Source organism: Physella acuta, unplaced genomic scaffold (assembly GCF_028476545.2).
Source record: "Physella acuta isolate Inbredline_101_S28 unplaced genomic scaffold, ASM2847654v3 ptg001637l, whole genome shotgun sequence".
NCBI lineage: Eukaryota > Metazoa > Mollusca > Gastropoda > Physidae > Physella > Physella acuta.
This window is the reverse complement of record NW_026733151.1, coordinates 10,001-31,922: the sequence shown is the minus strand read 5'-3', so window position 1 is coordinate 31,922 and position 21,922 is coordinate 10,001. Positions and strand designations below refer to the sequence as shown.

The window sequence follows — 21,922 nt, the reverse complement described above, 5'->3', positions numbered from 1 at the left end:
TCTAACGACCCATAACTCAATACGTGAACCAGCAGATTTGAATAATCACAAGTGTATGAATGTATAATTTTTTTAAAGTTTTGCTTCTAATTTTTTAAATTGTAAAATGTTGATAGTAATGTGATTAGCTGAAGGCAACCCGAACATGGTTGTCAAGGGGTGGTTGACAAAGAGTAGGTTGAGAAGGGGGCAACCTGATAATCTTTTTAGTTAAATCAAAATTGGACCATAGCACATTATACACCCAAGTATGTTATCCGTACAATTATAATGAGCAAGTACCAGCGTAAGACACATTACATGTTACCTTACTGTCCAAGTATAGTTTTAAAAAGTGGCGCTTTATTCCACATAAAAGTTCTATATATGTGATAGATATTTTAAAAAGTGGCGCTTTATTCCACATAAAAGTTCTATATATGTGATAGATATGGTGGGGAAAAAGTAAACTCCATTACACAGACTATGACGCAACTTAACTGTTGAACATGGAAGGCATCAAACTATTCAAACCAAAATGAAATATTAATACTGTCCCGCTGTGTTGAAGAATAAAAGCCTTTACAATAAACCCCACGATGAATGGTTTCTAGCTAAGCGAATACAAACGCGGACGCTCAAGGGGCGACTAATGATACAAAGACAAGTAAGGTTGAAAAACTTACCACGCTGTGAGTAAACCACACACCATGAATATATGATAACACCAGCAGTGAAACAACGCTTGTTTTGGTTTTCAAACACTTCCATCCAACCTACGAAAAAACACAGCAACGTAACGCGCCCGAGTCGCTTGGCTTAGCTGGGGAAATTTTAAAGGTGTTTAAAAAAAAAATCCCCCGGCTACAGTGAAGGTAAGGCAGGGGCAAGCAGGACCGGTCTATCACAATTATTGCTCAATCAACAGCACGGATTTAATCGAGCACCTCGACAAGTCTCGATAGTTTTTTCCTCCCTCCAGTAGGCGAGTAGCGCATTATGGCCGAGCACTCTTCGTTTCGCTTGATCACGTCTGGTTTGACGAGGGCCCAAACACCTACAGCCTACACCGAGGACCAGGGGCGTTTACAGCGACTTACAAGGTGGGGCGTTAGAGACTCTTTAGTGAGGGGGGACCGGGTTAATCCTTTTTTTTAAACAGAAGAAACTAAACTAATGGATAAGTGAGGTATATGTAACAAGTATACATATACAAACAAATAATGTTAGCAGCATCACAATTTAAAGGTAAATACAAGTACAGTGGAGGTTTCAACCCAAGGTCTTCGTCAGCACCACAACAGTGAGTATAAAGACTATCTTACTGAGGACTTATTATTTTTTGAATGCGAGTTTTGAATGAAATATTGAATTGATAATATCTTCGGACTAGTCGACAGTATCGAATACGTAGTATCGCCAATAACGATACTTCAACGCTTGGTTATAACTAATCTTCACACCTGCGATATTTAGCGTGTAAGTCAAAAATGGATACGGTTAGCCTGGAAAATAATTAATTTAAAAAAATTAGCTTACATGTAAAAAAAAAATTCGTCCCAAGAAAACTAGGACAGGGGGAGCCTCATATCTTATACATGAAAGTGAAGCAGCGTTCAGCACGGTGCGAGTACATTGATTCGATTCTCGCGCAGCGGGCTCGATTACGGATCATTACGTTTGATTAGCTCCGTGCAGCGTTATAGGGCATTTGGAGAGGGACCCAATCAAGCCGTACAACGGGAGACCCGTATTTGCTTAGTCATTTTCACTTCTCGTGCGTCCGGCGTGGGGGCCACAGCGTTGTGGGATGGAAAACAATGCCCCGGGACGGGAGGGGGTGGTGGGGGATTTATTGGTTACACCGACCAGGTAGAAATCTGAATATGCCACACACATAAAAAAGGGGGAAAATAAAAAATGTTTCCATGAATATTCAGTAAATTTGTTGCTATTTTTAAACAGTTTGCGAAAATACCAAAATAGCTTTAAATAAAGCAACCCGAATCGTGTTTTTTAAAAGGATGCAGCTCTAGATAAACTGTTGATAAATACGCCGCGGTAGAGTTTAGCCTATAACTCCACACGCCCCCCCCCCCCTCCTATTATAAAATACAATAAACAAGTACAATAAATAAATACTACTCACACAAAACTCAGTACACTAAGGTAGGATTCTCTCTAAATACTGTAAAAACCATAATACAGAATAAAGTATAAAAATTACATATAAACACACATAATCTACAATAATAATACTTGCACATAAAAATTGATTAAAACAAGATGACTAAAACCTAACACTTGAACAACAATTACCCCAAAAATTAAATCAACAAAAAAAAAAACGAGTCGAGGGCATTAATACTCATCCTTATGTCATCTGTTAAATCCTCAATACAATTCTCGTCACCGAATGCAAAAAACTACGGGGAACAGCTGCAATTTAAATGTAGACTTTTACGATCCTTAATGTGACAGTCTTAAATGCAGCCGAGCATGAAAAATATTAATTATGCAAAATCCGACGGGGATCGTGGCGAATTATACGCTACAGTGAAGACTGAAATGTAATAAAAATAAAATGGGCAAATTGTAAATTGCGCAGGAGGTTTCATAAGTTGAACACCTAAAGTTTAGGCAGTATGATTAATTAAATGGAGATAACACAAGTAAAATACAAAACCCGTGCCAATAGACTGACTACCCAATATGTTTTTATGGTGATGTACAAGTAAAATACAATACCCGTGCCAATAGACTACCCAATATGTTTAAAATGTGCGGCGGATAATGTGTCCCCAGATGTAGTAAGTCATTCACCCCGCTGTTTTCCAGGTGCGAAACTACGGACGAGAAGGGGGGCACTGGCCAGGTAAGGGGTTCCTGACCGGGTAAGTGTGGCCTGGACGGTGTCGTACGGTTAAAAATAATTTGGTTATAACAAGTCAGCTGTGTGTTTAATCCTAACCGTGTGACTGTATAAAACCCCACCCCCCACGCCTATATTATGTAGCTGTGTATAACTTTTTGAACTTTGGCAACTACAAAAAAAAAACAAAAAAAAAACAGCAGAATTGTATTACTTGGTCAATATCCAATTTAGCTGAAGTATCCTAGGTGAGGAAATAGCCGGCTGTAAGGTAAGCGAGGGAGCCGGATAAAGGTCGAACCTCGAGATTCACTTGTGTAAAACAACACCGGCTTCCACGCTCTGGCAGCCGGATAAAGGTCGCCTTTTTTCTCTAGCGTCCACTGAGTAAGAACACCGACTTCCACGCTGGGTCAGCCGGTCAAAGGTCGACTTTCTAGAACCCACTGTGTAAAACAACACTGGGTTCCAATAGAAAATATATTAAGCCGACAAAGTTTGTTTTCTATATTCCACATCCGTAAAACTTAAACCAGCTACAACATGGTGTGAACCGGTTATTGGTCAAACTTTTTAAAGTCCAACTTTAATAAAATGTCTTTTACAGATAACGCTGTCTACTTTCGTAGAATCGAAAGGAACAAAACTTACACCAGATTAAACTAGAATAAAATAATACTTTGTACATATTCGATAGAAATGTAGATACGCGCTATTGTACATACAAACACGAAGCACATTTCTTTAGTAATATGATTTCTACTGAGTACACAAGACAAGCCTATCCCAATATTTCAAGCACTTGATCTACACAGAGAACGTAAAGTTGAAGACAAGGATCATGGGATTGGGAGAGTACCAATATAAAACAAGCAACTTGACCCAAACCATAATACCAGTGATGGCAAAAACAGCCGAATGACCCTACCCAAAACCTAACCCTGACACGACTGATGGTGACTATAGCCCCTTGACCAACCGGCTTGACCAAAACCCTTACCACGACAAACGGTAAAACTAGCTATAAGACGAACTGACCGAACCCAAATCCTAACTATGACTCACTGTAAAAAAAATACCTATGAGACTAATTGACTGAAACCAAACACTAACCACGACTGATTATGAAAATAGCCATAAGACCAATCGGCATAAATAACATAGAAGCCCCATATTCAGAAAACAAATAGTTGGAAAACAACTGAATATTAATCAACCACTGAAAATGGTCGGCACTCAAAACTAACATTAAATTGTTGAATAAAATTTGACCATTACGTCCAATTTTCACAGGGAAAAAAAACCCTCGACAGTCGGCTGAACAATTTCACATAGCTTTATCTCAGCGAGTGACAAGAAGATTGGCCAACCCCACTTCAGGGGAACAAACTCCGTTCAGGGGAACGAACTCTGGTCAAGAGCTCGTTGCCAGGGCACGAACTAGTTGTTGGGAACATCATCACCTCGCGCAATCAAACCCATCCCAATTAAGGTACTTAATGGGAACCGTAACAATTTACTTAACCACCGGTAGCTAAGACGTCGCCGGAGAGAAGGGGGAGGGGGTGAGTAGATGCTAAAAGACGTAGTGATAAGAAATGTAACAGTTACTTCCCATCAGAGGCCGATGAGAAAACTAAACAAAGGCGCTTGTGCTTCCAAAGAAATACAGTAGTATTCAGCCAAGGTACAGTAGGCCTATGTGCAATCGGCACCGCTGCTGTGTTTAGGGTAGTGGTTGTTGCTAGAATCAGAATATGCACGCCAATAGCCTTTTCGAAGTGGAAGAGATGCGCACAAATGAAAAACACTTTTAAAATTTAAAAAAATTATGGGATTTCATTACAGCTAACCTACCCCGTCCCTTTCCTTTCAAAAGTAAAAAGTTATAGAAAAAGTTAAAAGTTATGGAAAAAGTTAAAAGTTATGGAAAAAGTTAAAAGTTATGGAAAAAGTTAAAAGTTATGGAAAAAGTAAAAAGTTATGGAAAAAGTAAAAAGATATGGAAAAAGTCGGAAGCAAACTACGATGGTTAAAATTACACAAACAGAAAAATAAAAAACCGTAACAATCTTTAAAAGCAGGGCTAAAACACACAAGGAAGATGTGTGAGGGTATATCTTTATCTCACAATGCTCCACACACATAAGTAAGATGTGTGGGGGTATATATTGATCTTACAAAACACACACATGTAAAATGTGTGTGGGTATATCTTGATCTCACAATGTCCAACAACCTCCAGCGGAGTCTAGACAAGACCCTACACGTCCGAAGGTATCGATTCGCTTTCATCCAAACGATTCAGCTGACCTGCCATCGATCTGATCGACACAAATCAAACACCACCTTAGCGTACTTTCACCGTCTTGTAAAGCGATTTTATTTAAATTTAACTAAAAAACTTGCATGGGCTAATTTTAAAATTTAATCTTAAAAATGCATCTGTTTAGATTTTGTTACGATTGTTAAAACAAAAGAAGGCCCACATCTGAATGACAAAGCGGCCCACGGTGTCAGAAATTGCAAAGATTCTCGAAAAATTACGCATAATTGTTAATAGGTCGGCTTAACATATCTAGAAACCACAGTCAACTAAAAGTGTGAAACTTTGGGGGTAAAAATACACTGGTATTCTAGTTGTTATTTTTTTTTAAATAAAATAAACGCTAAAAGAATTAGAGCACTCTTGAATGAACCAAGTTACCTGTGTCTGCTGTTAAAACTGTATCTACGCTCGCAACGCTGGCACACAGAAAGCAAGTTGAAAATTTCTACACACACGAGACGTAAGAATAAGCCCAACGGCCCGAGGTTAATCGAGGGTAGATAACAAAAAAAAAAAGTGGTCCATTCAAAGCTCTTATCAAAACGCGTACATACTTCAAACCACACGGCTTCATGGTCGTCCATTGTTAGGGGTAATCCTCCCCACACAGACCCCTTCAGCCCCGTACAGACCCTCCATCAACCTCACCAGCTGTGGCATCATATATTTTTAATACAAGCCACCCGTGCACTAAACCCGGTACATGCCACGGGCCTGGAGGTCTGACCAGCCCCCCACAGGATCGGCCTACAACATCAACACGTGCACTTTTGGCACAGGTCGACCCCGATTGTCTGGCTAACCTAAAAATAACCCCCAAGACAAGGGCGGCCTCGAAACACAACACATCGCTCCTCGAGTCGTTTCAAATCGCCCCACTAACCTACCGCAGGACTTGTTACCGTCACATTTAATTTCACCCTCGCTTTGCCTTCGTTCACATTTAATTTCACCCTCGCTTTGCCTTCGTTCACCCAACGAATCCTACATTAAATTTGCAGCACAAATTTAACCAAACCAATGAACGACAGCCTCGTGTCTCCATCAATCTACTTAGCATCAAAACAATGAGTGGTAAGTCCCAGAGCGATTTACCTGTCAATATAACAACAGCCCATATATGTCATCAAAACTCTCAACTGTCCATCAAATATATCGACAAACTTTCGAACGGCAAAATAAAAATAAAAAATAAACTACATCACACCCAAAAAGTTGAAATACCCTTGCTAACATTTTCATGATTTGCCACATACACGCGTACGTTATAAAACTCGAGAAAGCCCGTCCGGATCATACGGTGTGCTGACACGTTCAAGCGACCAGCGTCGCTGTTTAAAAAATCAGTCCCTCGGCGTTACGTCATTATTTGCTACACCTCGCTAATCAAACCTTAAAAAGTCAACAGCTCCTGCGATCTTAAACCGGGGGTAACGTGAGGGTATTAGCACGTCGGCGAGTGCGGAACTTTAACGCACCAAAAACACTAACGTCTAGTCTACTGCATTTATAAAGTTAAACCCACACTGCCCCAGTATTTCACACACGTTTTCCAATACTACAGCAAATATGCCTTAAATAACTTGGCTAAAATACTTAAGGCTGTAATGACTATGAAAAATATAATTCATTCCTAACACTATGAGAATATACTTCTGTATTTTAAAACACCGTGAAGAAATAATTACTACATAGAAATGTTCGTAAGGGCCTATACAATTTTAACGACACGGTTAGCTTGAATAGAGAGAGAAAAAAATATCTGTCTAGTCTCCTGTTAGGCCTCGGCGTTTTATCAGGCTTAGGGGTGTCAGAGATTGTCTGAGAGGGGGAGGGGGGCACATCTATCTACAGCGACCCATGTCTCAATACAGACGCTCTATCAACGACCGACGCCCCCTCCCCCTCTATCTATAGCCAACCCATGTCTCAATTCAGGCGCCCTTTCACCGACGCCCCCCTTACCATCTAAATATCTACAACTAGCCCATGTCTTAATAAAGACGCTCCTTACTATCTAAATATCTATAACTAGCCCGTTTCTTAATACAGACGCTCCTTACTATCTAAATATATATAACTAGCCCGTTTCTTAATACAGACGCATATCAGTATCACCGACCCACTACGATATTACATTTTTTTTCTCTAATTCGTCTTGACGAATTGTCTACAAATCCCGGTTACACTTTTTCATCACCTCTATTTAATTTAAACGAAACAAAAAAATTCTCTACATTACCACATTTTTTTCACGAAACAAAAAAAAAATCCCCCACATAAGGCGACTTTTTATAAAGCGTAGGTCAAGGATGTGATAAAACCAGCGATGAGAATCATTGCTTAGTAGGGACTTATCTAGCTGGTACGATAGGAGCCATTTTTCAGCGGTTTAAAGCCCCGACAAGGCTAAGCACCTAAAGAATGTGTCAGACCGGTGCCTCCTGTCACTATTCATTTTAACCGCGCACATAGTGGAGGGGGTGGGTGAGATGAGAGGGTGGGGGGAGGGGCGTCATGGTAAAAAAAAAAGGGGGTACTTAGTGAAAAACAAAGTTGCATAAATGACGTCATCAAAATGGACGTAAAGGTTCTGTACACTTTAAAAAAAAAGCCGTAATGTGTTCAAACTTTTTTTTTACTCTTGCACTAAAGTGTGCCTAATTTTAAGATCGTTATGAGCTGACCAAACAGACCATTAACATACCGTGGGCATTCCTCCAGCCGCTGACCATTATTACACCGGGTGTCCGAAAGTTGTGAAAAAAGGGGGGTTTTAAATACCAGGCTCGACCATGGAGAAAAAAAAAGCACACACACACACACGGGTTTACACAGTGCTAACATTCGCCTCAGGTACATCGTCAGCCTCAGACAATGGGGGGGGGGGGGGGAGAAGATCTCAAACTCACCCAAGCATAACTTATTCATACCCTCCTCCGACCGACGCAGTGACCCATCCCATAACGACACGGGCCAGGCAAACCGCCACTAAGCAGGGGGGCGTGGGGGTTTACCCCTACGGGCATTCCTCTGGAGAGAAGGAGGGGTGGGGGGAGGGGGGGCTATGGGGAGAGAGAGATAGCGAGACCAGATAGAGTACGATGAAGCGCTTGAATCCCAATGCTCCAGGCACCCGGACAACATAAATAGACGGGGCCTGACGAATTAATGTACCCGCTCAAAGAAAAGTACTAAACCGTAATAATAGCCCTAGCCACATAACGACCACCGCAGTCATACTAAAACTAAGTTGAAAAACATTAACCCTAACGCGTTATGAAATACCGTGGAATAACTTAACCTAGAAAAGACCGAGTAGAAAGAATTATATATATATGGGGCCTATATATATATATATATATATATATATATATATATATATATATATATATATATATATATATATATATATATATATATATATATATATATATATATATATATATATATATATATATATATATATATATATATATAAAGGATAGTAAAAACTATTTTAAGTTCCGAATGCGCAGAAAGCATTGAATTTCCGACTGCATGTGCCCCTTCCAGTAGCGGCTCACCGTTTCGACTTGAAATAATACAAACCATATGTGCCACTATAATTTCCCTTGCCAGGATCCAGGGAGGCGAAACATCTCTAAAGGTAAACAGTTAAAAAAACGAAGCCGTCCCCACCCCCGTTTTTTTTTCTCTATTAAAAAAAGGGGGGGGAGGATTTCCTTGCCTTAACGTGGCATAAGCAACCTACGGAAGTTATTAGCAGGGAGCGATATGAGAGTTGGCTTGGTCGTGGGGTGATGGGAGCACATGGGGGTGTAGGCTGGTAGAAATAGGGGCGTATGGCATGGGGTAGGGGGTAAGGGGGACGTAAGGCATGGGGGTGGGATGATGATGGGAGCACATGGGGGTGTAGGTTGGTAGAAATAGGGGCGTATGGCATGGGGGTGGGGTGATGGGAGCACATGGGGGTGTAGGCTGGTAGAAATAGGGGCGTATGGCATGGGGACGTAAGGCATGGGGGTGGTGTGATGATGGGAGCACATGGGGGTGTAGGTTGGTAGAAATAGGGGCGTATGGCATGGGGTGGGGTGATGGGAGCACATGGGGGTGTAGGCTGGTAGAAATAGGGGCGTATGGCATGGAGGGTGTAAGGCATGGAGGTGGGGTGGTGATGGGAGCACATGGGGGTGTAGGCTGGTAGAAATAGGGGCGTATGGCATGGGGGTGGGGTGATGGGAGCACATGGGGGTGTAGGCTGGTAGAAATAGGGGCGTATGGCATGGGGACGTAAGGCATGGGGGTGGTGTGATGATGGGAGCACATGGGGGTGTAGGTTGGTAGAAATAGGGGCGTATGGCATGGGGGTGGGGTGATGGGAGCACATGGGGGTGTAGGCTGGTAGAAATAGGGGCGTATGGCATGGGGACGTAAGGCATGGGGGTGGTGTGATGATGGGAGCACATGGGGGTGCAGGCTGGTAGAAATAGGGGCGTATGGGGGGTGTAAGGCATGGGGTGGGCTGATGATGGGAGCACATTGGGGTGTAGGCTGGTAGAAATTCGGGACGTAGACCGTGGGATGGGATATGGGACGTAAGGTATGTGGACTCTATGGATGATAGAAAATTCGGACGTATGGAATACAAGACGTACCGAGGTGGAATATATCAGGTGCAAAAGGTGAAATGAGGGAAGATGCAGAATTGACGTTAAATTGAAGAGGAAATGTGTAGTAGACGGAAAAGGGTTAGTTAATGGGAAAAGGGATACGGGCTGTAGTGAAGTATTAAGGGTTTACAAGTATTGGGAAGACAAACGCATCACACAGCGGGATTAATATGGGATGCAAAGGACTATGGACGGTATGGGAACGCATGCAGGGGGGAGTGAAGAAACAGGATGGATGTAACACCCGGTCCAACTTGGATTCATTACACAGAAATCAAAAACTGCGACATAACACAAGTATAACTGACGGCGGGGAGATGTCTTCAGAAAATAGAAATATGCCCAGTGCAAGAAAATAGATATGCAACATGCAGCAGAAAGGATGGACTTCAGTGTAAGGAGAACATTGTTACGTGAGACTCGGGTGGGATAAAATTTGGACCAAAGAAGGAATTTGAGGGTCTGTCAGTAAGGGGAGATATGCAAATTTTGGGAATAATGAAAGTGTAGTGTTAAGCTTTAGGGACAATGGAAATGTACCGGGAGAATCTGAATAATGGAAAATTATTTTGAACGAACTTGTGGGGCGCGGATTTTATGTCCTCAGTAAAATCTGGGTGTAATGAAAATGTTTTGGGATTTAAGGAATGTGTGTCAATAAACATTTGACTGCCAGGTGAGAGAATGACGGCTGAAAGGTGAGACACACATGGATAAACAAGGTGGGGTTTTTTTTTGGGTATAAGATACACATGGACCAACAAGATGGGCTTGATGAGTGGCAGATACACATGGACCAACAAGGTGGGCTTGATGAGTGGCAGATACACATGGGATTGTAGATGATACACATGGGATTGTAGATGATACACATGGGATTGTAGATGATACACATGGGCCAACAAGGTGGGCTTGTAGATGATACACATGGGCTTGTAGATGGTACACATGGGCCAACAAGGTGGGCTTGATGAGTGGCAGATACACATGGGCTTGTAGATGATACACATGGGCCAACAAGGTGGGCTTGTAGATGGTACACATGGACCAACAAGGTGGGCTTGATGAGTGGCAGATACACATGGACCAACAAGGTGGGCTTGATGAGTGGCAGATACACATGGGATTGTAGATGATACACATGGGATTGTAGATGATACACATGGGATTGTAGATGATACACATGGGCCAACAAGGTGGGCTTGTAGATGATACACATGGGCTTGTAGATGGTACACATGGGCCAACAAGGTGGGCTTGATGAGTGGCAGATACACATGGGCTTGTAGATGATACACATGGGCCAACAAGGTGGGCTTGTAGATGGTACACATGGGCCAACAAGGTGGGCTTGATGAGTGGCAGATACACATGGGCTTGTAGATGATACACATGGGCCAACAAGATGGGCTTCACGAGTGGCAGATACACATGGGCTTGTAGATGATACATATGGACCAACAAGGTGGGCTTGATGAGTGACATACACAGAGGCTTATAGACGATACACATGGACCAACACGGTGGGCTTGATGAGTGGCAGATACACATGGGCTTGTAGATGATACACATGGTAAAGAAGATGGGATTCATGAGTGGAAGACAGGCACAAGAACTGTCCCGACCCCCCCCCCCCCCACCATATGACTTGATCCCAAATGCTAGCATACAGTTTTATCCCCAAATTTCTGCACACAGCTTCATCCCTAATACAAGAATATCCCCTATACTAGAAGATGGGCTTGATAAATGGAAGATAGGCTTAAGAATCTGTGGGTAAGCCTCTTAGTTCCCCACCCCATACTAGCGTACAGCTTCATCCCAAATTTTAGCATAGTTTCATCCTGAATACTAGCAGATAGATTCGGCAAAAAAAGACAAGTCAACAAAATTAATTCAATCCACGAAAATTAAATATATATAATAAAGCTAATAAATCAACTATTGGAGACTAAAACTTTCCAGACATGAATTGTAATGATTAAGAACACTCGGAAACTACTAATAAATTTTACACTTAATATCGACCGATTTAAGTGGAGGGTCATAGATTTAAAATTTAAAAACCTGAAGTAATTTTAAAAATAATTCCAGAAAATATAATCTTTAAGCAGAAGTAAGAGTAATTTGCTTGTAGGAATAATTGATTCCCCAGGTAAGGAGATTAAAATAATTGAAGTCCTCTCGGAATCAATTCTGCCTGATTGATTGGACCAAACGAGCAGAGTGTTTAAATTGACTGCTGTACCATTTGGAAATACAATTTGTTCTCATTATTGCTGGACCCTAATTGATTCTTTATTGCCTTTTACCAGGTGACAATGCAGGAAAATAGAACCGGCACCACCAATAGCATACACCTGATCAATAAGTGAGGGGGGGGGGGGGGGGTTTAAATTATTTTTAAGGGAGGTGGGGATATTTTGGGAAGCACCAGAAAAGGTGTAACAGAAATATATGAGTTCTTAATATATCTTGAACCAGTATCAAAATAAAAATATAGAATCAGTATGTTTAGTAAAAAAAAATATAGTGTTTTTAAAATAGTCACAAAAAGCTCAATAAATCACTGCAATCTAAAATAATTGAATTACAGTCCCGCAGTAGATCATGAAATAAATTTCAAAACCTGGCAGTGATCCACAAACCCCTTACTGTTTACAATAGTCCATAAAACCACACACAGCCTTATGTAGGTAGCACACACCTCCCCACAAAACACAAGTTTTATTACTTCTCTCAAGCAGACAAATTAGCAGTAAAGAAAGGATATCGTTCACCAAGGTAATCATACTTTAGATAAATAAGTAGAAAGAAGGGCAATACAGTAATACAGCTGGTAGGACAAAGTTGGACAGGACTAAACCTGAAGTTGTAGAACATAAAACATATTGTTGTATCAAGTTATACAGTAGGACTGAAGCACACAATATTATACCTCAAACAAACTTTTAAAAGGCAATGATATAGTATATGGAAGAAGCAGTGTTGCTAAGATTTGTAGAAAGATATAGGATATGGATGAAACAGTGTGGATCTTAGATCAATAGAATGATATGGAATATGGAAGAAGCAGTGTTGTTTATAATTGTAGAAAGATATAGGGCATGGATGAAACAGTGAGGATCTTAGTTCAGAAAAACAATATGGAATATGGAAGAAGCAGGACGGATCTTAGATTACTAGAAAGATATAGGATTTGGAAGAAGAAGAAGCAGGACAGATCTAAGATGAGCAGAAAGATATGGGATATGGATGAGGCTAAGATCAGTAAAATGATAGTAGATAGAACTGAACAGCTTGGCCTGTATAAGAAATCTGGACCAGGTCCAACGTGGGTTCAGTACAGAGAAATCAAAAACTGTGACATAACACCAGAAATAATTGCCTCGGGTAGGTGAAGTGTTTATAAAGTAATATAAGGCGTATCAGGTATCCCTAAACACACCCACCCTTGATGGCACGTACCTGGACAGAAAAGGTCAAACAGGTGAGAGACAAAAGAACATGGGTATACCCAACATCCAGCCATGGAAGAAAGAGAGAAAAAAAACAGTAATTGACTACATGACCTTTAGTAGAAGGCAGTTCTGGTGCTGTTTTCATATTGATTATTTTTATTAACATTGAGGATATTGATTGCCTCTCCCCAAGACAAAACAGGGTGCATATTTAAACAGCCAACATGCACCAATAAAGCATGAGGCCCACGCTCTAAACACAAAAGGTATGCTTTCTGTCAATGAGAATCAAGATCGCACAACAAAGACTGGTTCTCACATCTAAAATTACTCAGTTCAAACAAGACTATCTATACATACACAAGAACAACTATACATATGTATAAAACAAGGTAAATAAAAAGTTTAACGTTCATTACGGGTCATGTTAAGTATGATGCAATAAAGCTACAAGTGTCTCAAGCAAATGAACTGATCAGAACAGGACAATTGGGTTAAAAATGCAGATATCTTTGAACTTAATTGGTTTAAAAAATGCAGATGAACCACCCGGACTAAACGATGTGGGTACTTAATTCCAAGATTAACATAAACTATTGAGTATATCAAAGGTACTTAAAAGGTAATGCAGGGAAAATTGTTGAATGAAGTAGCTGGATAAGAAGCAACATGTGTTGAGGGCAGTGTTTCTTCCAGACTTTTTTCTCCGGGGGGGCACTTGAAATCTTCGGGGGGGCGGTAAACTTTCTTCGGGGGGGCGGACACTGTTAAAAGTATATATTTTCTATATAAATTATATAAATTTCATTTCGTTCGGGGGGCGGTAAAAATTTTTCGGGGGGGGCTTCGCCCCCCCGAAGAGATGCCTGGAAGAAACTCTGGTTGAGGGCTGAACTTTTAATGCAGCACTTACAAATGTTAAGTGCACTAAATTTACTGTGAGGTTTGGCCTTGGGTTCAGGATATAAAAACAATTTAGCTTATAAAAAAAAATGCTATAAATAATGCAACTATGAGCCTGACTTTTTGCATAATACAGGCTGCATCTATCTGATCCTAGTTTTTATAAATAATTGGACAAGATAGGCCTAATTATAATTAATTAATAAACTTTGCCTAATTGGTAAAAAAATTGAAAGGGATATGTGTAATATAGTGTTAAAGCTGATACTCCTCTCTATGTCAGAAGAATTAAAATAGTAACACTAATCATCATTAGGCCTAAATCATAAAAATAAAAACACCAGATTTTTTTGTTTTGTTTGTTAAAAGCAAAAAGAAAATAGGCTATGTAATATGATATTTGTGCCTAGATTTCTAGATTTGAATTTTCACAAGGTAGCTATTTTGTGTGTGTGTAGTTAGGTTTTGACAAAACTAATGCAGCATAATTAATTATAAATCATAGATAGATCTAGATTCTAGATAGACCTCTAGCTTCTAGATTAGTAGTCAAAGTTAGGAGGGCAAACAAAAACGTCTTAGATTTAGTCAGATCTAGAAATCTAGATCTTAACTCTGGACCTAAACTAAATGTTTCATAGTATTACTAAATTCTAGATCTAGATTTTTAGATCTAGAATCTAGATTCTATATGCCTATCTTATAGACTCTAGACTAAAATCTAAAAGACATTTAGATCTAGATCTTTAGTAATACTAAAAAAAAAAGGCCTTGGTCTAGCTAGACTGTCAGGCTAAAATTAAAAATATAATACTGGTCAAAACAGGTTAAAAGTTAAATAAATAATAAATAATATTAGAATCTAGATCTAGAATCTAGATCTAGAGTCTAGATCTAGGTCGAATGCAATATTAACTTAACTTGAATCGAGCCTAACGAAAATGTTATTGACACAGAAAGCGGAGAAAAGAACAACTAAATTTACTAAAAATTTGAATGTAGAAAATGCTTATGCGAGATAAAGAATAAAAGATTAAGTAAGATCTACTTTGGGCCTGAGTTAGACTTAAAATTTACCTAAGTTTACGTAGAATTGATATTTAATGAGCAGTTTAAACTTAAACAAACATGCTGCATGAGTTTGCATAATGCGTATTGATCAAAAAAGTTTTAAAGGTAATCAAGATCTATCGCAACAAAGAAAGAGTAAAGGAATTCTTCTCGTTCGACGCTTGTGGCCTCGCGTAGGAAAGTACCGAAGCCTGCGAGTTAGATACGTCTTGGAGGCCCCTGCAGTAGCCCGATCGAGTGTTGGAATTCTTTCAGTAAAAACAAAACAAACTAGGTTAAAAGTATATTAAAGTTGTTCAGGCACTTACCAGAATCCCTGTTTAACTTTTCATGGCATAGTCCGATCGAAATAAACACGAAAACACATATGAAACAGTCTTGTCTACAATACTCATTGATGCTTCTGTTCAAAGATGGCGGTGAAACACGAGTTTTACCGAAAACACCCGAGAGCGTCCAAAGGTATCCGGAAACACAGTTTGGCCCAGAAATAAAATCCCGCCCAAAAATAAAATAAAAATAACTCGAGGGGGGAAGGGCCAAATATCGTCTGCTAGCTGCTCGGCTGTAGAAAGGTGGAAAAGGGGGTGAGGTTTAGCTTGGGCTTAAAACCAGAATAAAAAGTTGGTTGGGTTTGTATTGTGTAGTTCATATTCTTCGTAAATCTTGTTGTTTGCTTTAAATCTAGATTTAAACAAGTATGCGCATTTCTCTCATTTTACTTTCAAAAAATTCATCGCGAACTTAATCGCTCTATGCCTTTAAAAAATTGTAAAACTTTTTTTTCTAGCAACGTTTGATTATTTTTTTAATAGTTACATTTAAAGACTAATACCATAATCTGTCTTTAAAAAAAATCTTCATGATTTAAAAAAAATATTTACAACGGAAGTTTACCTTTGTTGTTTATATTCAGGCCTACTTTCTCTGCATTTATAGACATTTAATAAACAAATCGGCCCCGTACACAAATTGAATTAAAATGTCAAAGATTAAACTGGCCATCATTAAAAAAAAAAAAAAAAGAAACAAATTCGAGTTCTATGTGACGTATGAGCAGCCGAGTTTCATTCAGGCATCCCAAGGGAGAGGGGGGGGGGGGGCGAAGCACGTCTACCGCCTCCTTCCCCGAACAAAATAGAATTTATGTTCCCCACCCACCCCTCGAAGTTTCTCACCCCCCCCCCCCCCCACCCCCTAGCGGAGAAAAACGTCTGATAAAGAACACTGATGAGCAGATTCTTAAGTCACACATTAGGTCGAAGTCAAACCTCTATTAAATCAGGTCCCTAAACTAAAGGTAAATATTTACAAGTTGTTTTATTTTCCCAGAGGCGTAGCGACCCTTCCCGTCGCCCGGGGACAAACTTTTCGATTTGCACTCCCCCCTCAAGATTTCGATTTTCACCCCCCCCCCCCCTGAAACTTTCGATTTGCACCCCCCCCCCTCGAGATTTCGATTTGCACCCCCCTCGAGATTTGCACTCCCCTCAACCTTTCAATTTATTTTTCCATCCCATTTTGGCGCCCCCTAAGGTCGGCCCCCGGGGACATATGTCCCCGCCCCCCGTCCCCCTCGCTACGCTACTGTATTTTCCTTCTCTCCACAACGGTACAACCTAGTGTAATCATTAGCAAATAGCCAGTTTAAAAAAAAAACAAAAAAAAAAAACTACACAACAGTTGAGCGACAGTGGCGTCGTTGGGGTTGGTGCGCCACTGGTGAGGACTTAGAGGTCGTCCATAAATGACGTCACACATCTAAGGGGAGGGGGCTCGTTATTTTGTGACAAGGGGAAGGGGTGGGGGGACAGATAGTATGAAGTCACATTTTTTCATTTTAATAGAGTAATGTTAGCCATTATTCCTCGTTTTAAACAGGGGAGGGCTGCCGCCCCGGGCTTGAACCCAAGGTGGGCGCCAAACACGGGAAGTACAAAATAAAAAGACGTTCGTTTAAATTTTAAGAAAATAGGCTACACCTTGGCGTCCTGAATTAATGTGTGTGATGGAGGGGGGGGGGGGCGCCAGCGTGAATAACCAAGTTGAATGGAGGGGGGGGGGGTGCAATATTAATAGTTTTTAAAAATAGATGTGTAATTGAAATTGACTAATTGACTTTATTCTGACCGAGCTTTGTAGTTTTGAAAGAAAACGATGTTTACAACAATTAAACTAATTAAACTGCTTTTTGGGGGGGTTGAGGCGAACATCATTTTAGGGGGGGGGGGGGGTCTGACTTATAGTGACGATGCATGACGGTGGGGAGAGTGGAGGTAAAGATCGTAAAAAAAAAACCATGACGTCATTTATGGATAAACCAATGGACATATCAGGCCGATTGGTTAGTGGCACCCCTAATTACAGTACCGGACTACATCAGACCTCGTGACGCCACTTAGCTACCACCCCGCTTTCTACCAAATTTTAATTTACTAATTTTACAGAGCTGAATTGGGGGCAACGTTTCCTCTAAGGGGAAAAAAGCTAGTATGCAACAGAGGCGTAGCGACCCTTCCCGGCGACAGGGGACAAACTTTGAATTTAGCGCCCCCCCCCCATATTTTTTTATATTTATAATGCAAAACTGCAGCTAAAATCAGCTTTTAATTTTTTTTAAACCCATTTTGGCGCCGCCTATGGCCAGCGCCCGGGGTCATATGTACCCCCCCCCCCCTGATAATCCTCTGGTATGCAACATGTATTTTTGTGTTTCTTCCAGACATTTTTTTCTCGGGGGGGGGGGGGGGGGGGCGGACTAAAATTTCCCCTGAACGAAATGGAATTTATAGAGAACATATATACTTTTAACAGTGTCGTTCCCCCCCCCCCCCCCCCCCCCCGTAGACTCTAATGTATTTTATGAACGACCCCCTCAACCCCTGCGTCACGCCATGACAATCAGAGACCCACTGGAAACTAGCACAAGAAAAGCATGTCAGGTTGTTGTTTTTTTTGTAACTCGTGCGACAGTTCGCCTTTCTCCAGCACCCTAGCGCCACTGAAACCAATTAGCCAGGCTTTACGGATAGAGTAACGAGGGCTGCTAATTATCGGACATGGTGACGTAATTTGGTAGGTAAACAATAACAATCGTGGACTGTCTGGGGGTTTGGTGTGTATGCAAGAGTAGGGTTTTTCGAAATACCGCTTTCGAATGTACGGAAGGCTAGGCTATGTAGAGTTTGTTTTTGGTGAGAAATATAAGAAAACTTCAATAATGCTTATAGCAATGGACGTGTTTCCTATTCAAAGCGTAGTGAACTTGTATAAAACGTATGTAATGGTTTATTCAACTTTGGAGGATGTGTTGTTGGAAATTGTTGGTGTGTTGTTCTATGTGCTAGCGTATGTTATTCGATGTTGTTGGTGTGTTGTTCTATGTGCTAGTGTGTGTTTTTTCGATACTGTCGCTGTTTTGTTCGTTGTAATTGATGTATTGTTCGATGTTGTTAGTGTGATTTTCACTGATGTTGCTGTGTTGTTCAGTGTTGTTGGTGTGTCGTTGGGCGTTTTGTTGGGTGTGTTGTTCCGTACCCCACCCGGGTAAGTTAAGGCAATTTGGGTTCTATGCTAAGTAAATGATAATACACACATAAAAACAGATGTAAACTACTTCACCTGCTCCAAGACTGTCAAAGCTCCAATTCAAGTAAAGCCATGACGTAACGCTTAGACTGACATGTGCTCGATTGTATCATCACCGCGTCATATGCTTCCTGTTTTAACCCTTTCCGGGTCGAAGGTTAACGCAGCTGCACTCATTAAACTAATTATACGCGCGGCAAAAACACACGTACACTTTTAAACAACCGGGGGATTTTAAAAAAAAAGGAGCATGTGGATTTTTAAAATTACATTTTTACTTTCTCGGATACGAAGTATAGAGGAAGTATTGTAATTGTGCATTATATAAAATTTGTAGTTCTGTATCAACTTTACAGCGATTTCCGGTAACCGGAAGTGGAAGTTATTTACTTTTTCAAAAGCCTATAACTTGAGTACTGTTTCCAATAGATAGACGAAATTTCATAAATAATTAAATGATCTAATTATCTGTTTTCTATCAAATTTTGAGTAATTTCCAGTGACAGGAAGTAGAACTTTACGCTATTTCCGATTTCTCAAAAAACGCATGTAAATTTATAAAATACTAACGTTCCGCACTATTATACGCGCATTGTTTGATGTTCACTTGGTGCGCAATTCTTTCTTAAACGAGATTCTATTCTATTTTAAACAGCTTAAGTAACTAATATTGATTAAAAAGCATGTCCATATCGCGAGTGACCATCCCCCGTAGTGTATATATGCATATTCGAGAAAGTTTAGGGGAGATCACTCCCGTTTTAATTATTTTTTTCAAAGAGCCAAAAACTCTGGTGTATTTAATGAAGAATTTAAAAAAAATACAGATCTAAGATACAACGTATTGCGAGGACAATCCCTGTTTTGATGACAGCTTGTATGAACAGTGGTACGCTATGAGACGGCATAGTTGGGAGGTAGGTCGTATAACTGAACACCTGACACCAGAGTTTCTTTCAGGCATCTCTTCGCAACCCCCCCCACCCCCAGTTTCTTTCAGGCATCTCTTCGCCCCCCCACCCACCCCCAGTTTCTTTCAGGCATCTCTTCGCCCCCCCCCCCCCCCCAGTTTCTTTCAGGCATCTCTTCGCCCCCCCCCCCTCCCCCCACCCGAAAGTTTTAAGTTCCCCACCTCCAGAAAAAAAAAAGAAAAACACTGGCCAAAACGTTCGAGTCCCCGAGTTCACTCAGCTGTGAGGGGTACCTGACTCATGTTAGGGACAGTACTTGATGGACCTAGAACTGGCCACACTGTCTATTCATAAGCCGAGGTCACATAAACAGGTAAACTCTATCTTATATTGACCATCGTTTGAAAAAAATTGTTTAAAAAAAAATGTTTTCTAGTTTAGTGGTACCTCGGTTAACGAACATTATTTGTTACTGAACGGGATTCATCCACCTAAACGTTCGTTCATCGAATCGCGATTCTATTGGGGTGGGGGAGTTTACATATTAAAGTATTGATTTGTTGTTCAAACTTACATCGAATACTGAGAACAAAACTAATAAAACAAAACAAATTCACAAGGAGGGTAAGCTCACGTGTACGTTAACTCGCAAAGGTGACACAATGACATACAGAGGTGACACAACGACATACAGAGGGGACACAATGACATGCTGAAGTGATACAATGGCATACATAGATGACACACTGACGTGCAGAGATCGTCAGAAGGTTTTCATCCCACACCATACACACAATGTCACATGTCCACAGGCGCATACATGCACACATATGCACACACGCAAGGAAGAACATATATACACATATATACACATAGACGCCCTAACAGAAACATGCACCTTCAAAACACTATCCTGAAAGTCTCTCCTATTTATTACATAATCAGAGTACGCGGTGGAGTTAAATTGGTCAGCTGTTCATGGTGCATACTTGGCCAGTTTGGGTGATCCTGATGGCCTAATATTGGGTGATCCTAATGGCCTTAGATTGGCCAGTTTGGGTGATTCCGATGGCCTTAATTTGGATGATCCCGATGGCCTTAAATTGGACAGTTTGAGTGGTCCTGATGGCCTTTGTTTGGATGGTCCGTCAAATTACGGTGCCCTGTCAAAACGGCCCGGGACAAATCGGCCCCGTCAAAACGGCCCCGTTAATACGACCCCGTCAACTCGACTCCCGACAAACCGACCCCGTCAAAATAGCCCCGTCAAAAGGGCCCCGACTTATTGGCTCCCGTCAAATGGGCTCCCGTCATATTGACTTGCGACATATAGGCTCCCGACAAATGGGCTCCCGATATTTAGGCTCCCGACAAATGGACTCCCGACATATTAACCCCTGACAAATAGGCTCGGGACATATTGGCTCCCGACAAAGCGGCTCCCGACATATTGGCTCCCGACATAAGGGCTCAAGACAAATGGGCTCCCGGCAAATGGGCTCACGACATTTTGGCTACCGACAAATGGGCTCCCGACATATTGGCTCCCGGCAATTGGGCTCCCGACATATTGGCTTTTGACAAAATGACTCACGACATATTGGCTCCAGAAAAATGAATGATATGACCACTATTGGCATAAAAGTAACCATTGTGTCCTACCTCCAATACCACCATAACCTCTTTTTAATGCCCGAATGAAATTATTTTTTCATGAACCAACATTAATTCACAAACAAATAGAGCCCTTAACAGCTAAATTCCACCAATTCTAAAGTTTTGATAATGTTTAATTTACAACAGAAAAGATCTGTTGCTTAAAAGCGTGCACAGAAGTGTAAATGTATGATATACATGATGTTAACATGATAACAGCATTTTGTTTTGATAACCTACAAGCACAGTGGCGTAGCGAGGTCGGGTGTCACCCGGTGCGGCACTTAATGGTGTCACCTCTCCCCCAGAGGCGTTGCGACCCTTCCCGGGAACAAACTTTCAAGTTTTCGATTTGCACCCCCCCCCCCAAACTTTCGATTTGCACCCCCACCCCCCTCAACTTTTTCTCTATATATTTTGCTATTTTTGCCTTTGTGTCACCCTCCTAAATGGTGTCACCCGGTGCGGTCTGCACCCCC

At 41.0% G+C, this 21,922-nt stretch overlaps 1 protein-coding gene across 1 annotated transcript in view; it reads right to left on the bottom strand.

The window, feature by feature from the left end:
* Window positions 1-15,708, bottom strand: part of LOC131929475 (trithorax group protein osa) — a 49,736-nt gene extending 34,028 nt beyond the window's left edge. Inside the window, exon 1 of the mRNA XM_059285715.1 lies at window positions 15,597-15,708. The gene's annotated coding sequence lies outside the window, so the exon portion shown is untranslated. The remainder of the gene's footprint in view (window positions 1-15,596) is intronic.
* Window positions 15,709-21,922: the final 6,214 nt, after the last annotated feature.